This window comes from Suncus etruscus, chromosome 15, assembly GCF_024139225.1.
Source record: "Suncus etruscus isolate mSunEtr1 chromosome 15, mSunEtr1.pri.cur, whole genome shotgun sequence".
NCBI classification, from domain to species: domain Eukaryota; kingdom Metazoa; phylum Chordata; class Mammalia; order Eulipotyphla; family Soricidae; genus Suncus; species Suncus etruscus.
Window position 1 is genome coordinate 58,701,862 of NC_064862.1, and position 7,670 is coordinate 58,709,531.

General features: G+C 35.7%; 1 pseudogene; it reads left to right on the plus strand.

Annotated features, from left to right (window-relative positions):
• The first annotated feature begins 5,870 nt into the window (after window positions 1-5,870).
• On the plus strand, window positions 5,871-7,395 carry LOC126029870 (olfactory receptor 7A10-like; annotated as a pseudogene).
• The last annotated feature ends 275 nt before the right edge of the window (window positions 7,396-7,670 follow it).

Here is a 7,670-nt window from a genome sequence, read left to right on the forward strand (position 1 = left end):
TGCTTTGCTTTTTCTAGATTCAGCCTTGGGAAGTTGTAAGAGTCAAAAATGTATCAGTTTCTTCCAGGTTCCCCAGTTTCCTGGCTCTAAGATTTAATAGAAATCCTTCCTGACTCTTTGGATTTCTGTGGTATGTGCTGTGGTTTACAAATATAGCAATTCTATCAGGAATCTTCAATGATGATGGAAAATGATCACAAACTACTTTCCAGTTGAGGTTCTTGGAGCGGTCAGAACACATGCTGAGCAACTTGTTCTCCAGTAACTAGCCTTTTTGAGAGTTTCCAGGCTCATTGCTTTTCCATTGCCAACAGGAGAAGCACAATTAAAACTAACTTAATTTTGCTGTGGTATTAGGTATATATCTTTTTACCATGTCCCAAAGTAAAACATGCATTTTTCATGATGTTCTCATGTTCTTTGAACACAAGAAAATAAAAAACATACATGTCCATTCACAAGCTTTATGAAAAACAGAGAACCATGATGGAAATTGGTAGATGCCCTTGCTATGCATTATGGTTGCTATTTTATTTTGTACATATTTATTGAACTGTTTTATTATTATTATTATTTTATTATCTATCTTTACTTGTTTTTTGTTGCAGGTGCACAACATTCTAGAGCAACATCAAAATATGTGATATCATGCTCCCCAAACCCATGTCCATTTCTATCCTTCACTGCACACAATTTTCCATTTCAAACCTCCTTGCCTTGACAAATTGGCAACCAACATTTCATTTTTTTAATTGAACATATATTTTGCTTTCGGCTTGTTTCTTCATTTTTTCCCTATTTTTGTAAAAACATTATCATACATGAATAAATTTGATGTTAAATGACATTTTTTTCTCCACCTTGTTTATTCATGTCGCTTGAAAACAAAGGATTTTGTCTTTTTCAAAAGTTGTCTACTATTATTTATTGAGCACAGATGAAAAATTGGCTTTCTTTACAAATCCATCCCTGAGGCTATCTCCAAATGTTAAGTAGTTGTTAACAATAGTGCAGTGAACACAGTAAAAAATATCTCTTGAATGAGAATATTCCAGCGTTGTGATGATATCTAGATATAGAATAGCTGGTAACAATGGGATATTCTTAAATTTTTTCTTTTTGTTCAGAGGAATTTTCCACAGGGGATAACTTGTTTAGAGATTGAACTAAAAAGATAGGAAAAGTGCCTGGGGATTAGAGTGGGAAGTATAAATACCTTCTCCTCTCCAGTATACAAGCCTGTGTACTCCTGGAGTTGGAGGAACATGGTTTTGTTTTTTTTTTGTTTGTCTGAAAACTTAAGACTTACTAGAACTCATATTCAATCCTTCCTGCTGCCTTTTCTGAGATCAGAGATTCCTTCGCCAGCATCTCCAGAAGGGAAGAGTTCAGAATTCTATACAGGGCTTCCCTCCTAAATGAGTCCAATAACAGAGTTCATCCTTCTGGAAGATGTAGCATAGGAAAGTTAAGTATTGACCTCTGGTTACAAGGAAGTTGTCATCCTAACACAGAGGTAAGAGATTATTTTGCTCCCAAGCTTGATTGATGAATGAATGAATGAGTGTAGCTATGATTTGCTGCCTAATATTTAAGTGTAAGCATGACACCCACATTTAAAACAGCCATTCATCTTCCTTATCACTCGAAGTCATTATAGCAATACTTGAAATTATGTTGAGATTTTCAGGATCAAAAGATTTTCCTAAGTAAGAAATATTGTGTTGACTAAGGATATGAATTTTGACCAGTTGAAATTCTGAGTTTTGTGGGCCCGGAAAGATAGCACAGCGGCATTTGCCTTGCAAGCAGCCGATCCAGGACCAAAGGTGGTTGGTTCGAATACCGGTGTCCCATATGGTCCCCCGTGCCTGCCAGGAGCTATTTCTGAGCAGACAGCCAGGAGTAACCCCTGAGCACCGCCGGGTGTGGCCCAAAAACAAAACAAAACAAAACAAAACAAAAAAAAGAAATTCTGAGTTTTGCAAAGAGCAGCAGTGGATGGTGGCCTAGTTTGCTATAAATATCAACTCATGTACACAATAAACTTCACCACAAAAAGAAATGGACAAATTGCCAGTGCCAATAGTTTTACAAACTGAATAATGGAAAGCATTCCGAATAAAATATTTGTACTTATATTTTAAAAAAACATGTTTTAAAATGAAGATATGTTTTACTAAAATTAAAGTTAGGGAACATTTCTTTACACCCAGTTTAAAATTTCCAATACTATCCAATTGATGGCTCTTTAAAAGATTTCCTGGGTTGATGAGTGTGAAATAAGACTTCTTTATTATTACCATCTCTCCCATTTTCAAATATTTTGGATTCAGAAAGATAGTAGAGGGGTTAAGTCATTTGTCTTGCATGAAGATATACCCTGATTTGATTCCCTAAGATATGCCAGGAGTGACCTCTGAGCACATAGCCAGGAATAAGCCCTGACCACTCCTAGTTGTGTCCCAAAATAAAAATATTTTGTATTAATATAATTTTTACTCTGTGTTTTTTCATCTACTATCTACTTTTCTTTTGGGGGGGCATACCTAGTGATGCTCAGGGGTTACTCCTGGCTATGCGCTCAGAAATCGCTCCTGGCATGGGGGACCATATGGGACACCGGGAGATCAAACTGCAGTTTGTCCTAGGTCAGCTCATGCGAGGGCAAATGCCCAACTGCTTGCACCATGGCTCCAGACCCTATTATTTACTTTTCTAAAACAAAAATAGTTTTTTGTGAATTTTTGTCAAAATTGTTTTCTCAGTGAAATTTTAGAGCATATTATAAAATACTTTAAAGAAATATTGGGCAGGAGAGATAGCACAGCAGGAGGGTGTTTGCTTTCACGTGGCTGACCGGGGGTGGACCTGGGTTCGATTCCCAGCAACCCATATGGTCCCTGAGTCTGTCAGGCGAGATTTCTGAGAGCAGAGCCACAAGTAGTCTCTGAGCACAGCCAGGTGTAGGCCAAAAACAAAAACAAAAACAAAAAAAGGGGGAAAAAAGAAAATACAAAACAAAACAAAACAAAACCCCCCAAATCAAACCAAAAAAAATATATAACTCACTTTAAAGCAATGTATTTTTTCCTGTCTGAGTTTTGCTATTATGTGGTTTTGCACTCCTATAAATATTTATTTGTACAATCATATTTGTTCTTAATTGCACAGATTGTAATCATAAATGTTTTACATTATGAATAAAGTCATTTGTGATCATTTGTATTTAACCATATAATCCTTTCTAACTAAATTGACACACAATAATATAATGAATATATGCAAATATACATATCAAATTTCTAATTACATAATAATATCTGGATCATATCCTAGTGGACAAACATTTTAGGTATTTGGTATTACATGTGAAATGATACATATAATTCCAAATATACTGTTACATTGAGGTATGTGATTTTTTTTTCACATTAAAAAACTGTTTATGAAATGTGTTCCTACAGCTATGTGCTTTTAAGCAATTATATTATCCACTCATTATTTTTATTTTATGGCTTTTCAAAATTTATTTTTGTTCCTTCATATGCTATCTAGAGCATAATAAATTCCTCCACTAGCTGGGGGGATGCAAAGTGAATAATGAGGTTGAAAATTTCTGCATGTCTAAAATCTCACACGTAGAATTACATGTACCATGGTCTATTGAAAATAAGTGTATGATGTATAGGGTTCTGAAATAATAATGTAGAGCAAATTATTTAATAAAAATTATGAAGAGTCAAAATGCTAAAAATGCAAAGTGTTAATTGGTCTGGCAAACAATAGGTTAGATTTAAAAAGCCCAAAATAACAAGAGATATCCACATAGGAATGGGTAGAAGTAACTGTCTCATCCCGGCAGTTATTGTACAATTATTGGTTAATTAGCGTAGGGATTATGTTAGGTAAATATACCCTTCTACAAGATAATACAACTCTGCCTTTTGTTTTACAGTTTTTATGTCCTCTGCAAGGTGGTTTATTCTCTATTTCCACTTTTATATTCAAATGGTGCAATTTTGACAAAAATAACAACCACTTTATTTTATTTTGAAAAAGTCGTTTGCTTTCTGATTGATTTTGGATGGGTGATCAGGGACTGTTATCAGGTTGAAATGCTGCCAGAGGAAAGAATTTTTTCTCTTGCTCTCTAAGCAACGAAATTTCAGCTTATTAGAAACTTGTTTCTACTCATTTATATAATTCCTTTCCAGCTTCTCATCTCATTTTTGAACAAATTTTTTCAATATTTTTTAAATAAATGGCAGTGTACTTTCAGCCTTAAATGATAACCAAAGTTTATATTTTGATATAAGGCTCAAGGATTAAAATCCAAGGGCCTGAAAGGTGGTACTAATGGGTAGTAAGTTTGTCTGGTACACAAGCTGACCCAAGTTCCATCTCCTCAAGCCTACCAGGTGTGATCCCTAACAGCAAGAACCAGGATTAAGTCCTGAGCACATACCAGGTGTATCCCCAAATTAAAATACATAAATTAAAACAAATATAAAATTCACTCACATGTTGTATATGTAGACAAGAAGCAAATAATCAAAAAATAACAATAAAAATCACGAACTCCTAGTTGGGAAAAACTACTCTTGTCATTGACTGGATGTGAAATGCAGTGGGGTCATTCACAAGTGAGCCTGTTGGTAATGGTATGGCACTGGAACTTTATTGGCTACAGTGGTAAATAGAACACATTCCGAGGTGTTATACTAACTTCATATAGGCAATAGTATAGTAAATATGATGAATCATAAAAGGCTGGTTTAAAGAGAAAAGAAAAACTATAAAAATTAAGGGAACTATTTCTACATTAAATAGGAGAAATCCTGTAATAACTGTGCATTTTTATTCAGGTCCTTGAGTAATTAGTGTGCCTGGGATGACGAAAGGCACAGGATTCTGCACAAGTGTGTGGGGTAAGAGACATAGATGAGAGTAGAAAAAGTATTCTAAGGGGATTCATAGTAAGAAGACTAGGTTTAATCAGGAGAATGTGCTAAGAAAGTTTGTTTAATCTACACATCACCTTTGCAACAAGATTTGTGAAGGATGAGAAATATGATAGGGAAAAATAATTCCTGAACCTTGAGATGTCGGAGTAGCAGAGAAGACACTCCATATCCTTCACAAGAATACTGTCTCCCACTATTTCTCCCTTTTCTCAGTTACCTTGAAAAACTGATCTACAATAAGTAGCTTCCTCAAGGCTTTTGTTATTCCCCTTGTAAGACATAGTTCTTGGGGCTGGGCGGTGGCGCTAAAGGTAAGGTGCCTGCCTTGCCTGCGCTAGCCTTGGCCGGACCGCGGTTTGATCCCCCGGTGTCCCATATGGTCCCCCAAGCCAGGAGCAACTTCTGAGCACATAGCCAGGAGTAACCCCTGAGCATTACCGGGTGTGGCCCAAAAACCAAAAAAAAAAAAAAAAGACATAGTTCTTGATTATGTAACCCATCATCACCCTTCCTCTTTTCCTAATCAAAATGTCATGTGGTGTAGGTCTTACTAAACATGCATGGTCTCACCAAGAGGACTTGGACTGAGAAAAAATATTAATTTATTTAAAAATTAATTGTTATTGTAAAAAATCAAATGATTTGTCAATATATGAACAAAGCATCTGTAAGTAAATTTTTGTTATTTCCCTTCTCTTAGAAGTCATCCCCACAACATGAAACCAGAAAACAATTCACAAACTTCAGAATTTATTCTTTTTGGATTCTCACAAGAGCCAGAATTGCAACTCCTCATATTTGTGCTTTTTCTCTCCATGTACCTGATCACTGTCTTTGGAAACCTGCTCATCTTCCTGGCTATCTTCTCAGACTCTCATCTCCACACCCCCATGTACTTTTTTTCTCTCTAACCTGTCTCTCATAGACATTGGTTTTACCTCCACCACTGTCCCAAAGATGCTGTTGAACATCCAGATTCAAAGTAGACGTATTACCTATGAAGACTGCATAACACAGATGTATTTTTTCTTACTATTTGGAGAGTTGGATATTTTTTCTCCTGACTGTGATGGCCTATGACCGTTTTGTAGCCATTTGCCACCCTCTGCACTACACAGTCATTATGAATTCACGACTCTGTGGCCTGCTGGTTCTGGGATCCTGGATCATGAGTATTGGGCATTCCTTACTGGAAAGTTTAATGGTGTATCAACTTTCCTTCGGTACAGATGTGGCAATCCCCCACTTCTTTTGTGAACTCAATCAGATGGTTCAACTTGCCTGTTCTGACACTTTCCTTACTAACGTGGTGATGTATATTTCAGTTGTCTTGATGGGTGGTATTTGTCTCACTGGAATTCTTTATTCATACTCTAGAATTGTTTACTGCATATGTGGGATGTCATCATCTCAGGGGAAGTATAAAGCATTTTCTACCTGTGCGTCTCACCTCTCTGTGGTCTCCTTATTTTATTGTACTAGCATAGGAGTGTACCTGAGTTCTGCTGCTACCCATGACTCACAATCGACTTCAACAGCCTCTGTGATGTATACAGTGGTAACTCCCATGCTGAACCCCTTCATCTATAGCCTGAAGAATAAAGAAATCAAGAAAGCTTTGAAAACATTATTTGTAAAAAGATGCAAAAATAATATTTGTCCCCAGCTTGAGTACAGGCTCATGAATATTTGACTGAAAGCCATAGAGTTAGACACTGTGAATATTTTATTAAATAAAATAAAGAAATGAAATGAAATGAAAATAAAGGAAATAAAGCTTTCTCATTCTGCTTAGCCTTAACTTTCCATTTCTTTGACCATGGTTTTATTATTTAATTACTGTAACTTCAATATAAGCAACAACAATTTTTCATTTTCTTATTTTCCTACTTTATTTTTAACTATTGCTCACAACTATTTGGACATTACAAAGATCCTATAGAAACAATATTGGTTATTAAAGGCAATTTATTCAAATTACTTTTTAATAAATTCTATATATTTTAAATTGAACTAAGAATAATCAGGATATAGACTTCCCCATTGGGAAAATATCTACATTAATGAACAAGGTAATTACGTTATTTTATTTAATTTTTGGTTATGAGTCACAGTTGATGATACTCAGGGCTTCCTCTAATTTCTGTGCTCATTGACTATTCCTGGTGGTACTGGGGGACTATATATTCACTGTTAGGAATGCAAATTTGAGTCAGTCACATGCAAGGCAAGTTCCTAGCCCCCTGCACTCTCTCCAAATTTTGCCATATATTATTTATCAATTTGCTGATGAACACTTGTGGTTTGCTCTTTTGCCTATTGTAAATAATGCAACAGTAAACATGTGTATTATTGTTGTGTGCATATATTGTTGAATTTGCCTTTTATATTTTTCTAGGAAATTTCCATAAGAATGAAAATAGACTAAGTGGAATTTTTACTTTAAGATATTTGGGGACAGGTTGCCCAAGAAGTGTTCAGAGGGTCCATGGACTCTTTCTGAAATTCTTATCCAACCATGAAAGATATTCCATGCATGACTGGATGATGTGGTGCTGCTTGGACTTTGATGCCAGGGAATAGCAACGCCACACTTGGGATCTTCAAGATTATGCTGTGGTGTGCTTAGAAGATCATGTAATGCCAGAGAACAAATTGATTTTGGCCATATATGAGGGAATTATATCTTACTCCTGGATGATC